Below are 480 nucleotides of genomic sequence, written 5' to 3' on the forward strand. Positions count from 1 at the left end.
TATGTATGTATGTATGTGTGTATGTATATGTATGTATGTATATGTATGTATGTGTGTATGTATATGTGTATGTATGTATGTATGTATATGTGTATATGTATATGTATGTATATGTGTGTATGTATATGTGTATGTATGTATGTATATGTATATATGTGTATGTGTATGTATGTATGTGTATATGTATGTACATGTATATGTGTATGTATATGTATGTATATGTGTATGTATGTATATGTATATATGTATGTATGTGTATATGTATGTATGTATGTATGTATATGTGTATGTATGTATGTATATGTGTATATGTATATGTATGTATATGTATATGTATGTATATGTGTGTATGTATATGTATGTATATGTATGTATATGTGTATATATGTATGTATGTGTATATGTATGTGTATATGTGTATGTATATGTATGTATATTTGTATGTATGTATGTATATGTGTATGTATGTATGTATATGTA

At 23.5% G+C, this 480-nt stretch overlaps 1 protein-coding gene across 1 annotated transcript in view; it reads left to right on the top strand.

The window, feature by feature from the left end:
* Nucleotides 1-480, top strand: part of LRFN1 (leucine rich repeat and fibronectin type III domain containing 1) — a 109,279-nt gene that overhangs the window by 12,515 nt on the left and 96,284 nt on the right. The window lies entirely within an intron of this gene.

Source organism: Pyxicephalus adspersus, chromosome Z (assembly GCF_032062135.1).
Source record: "Pyxicephalus adspersus chromosome Z, UCB_Pads_2.0, whole genome shotgun sequence".
Lineage (NCBI taxonomy): Eukaryota > Metazoa > Chordata > Amphibia > Anura > Pyxicephalidae > Pyxicephalus > Pyxicephalus adspersus.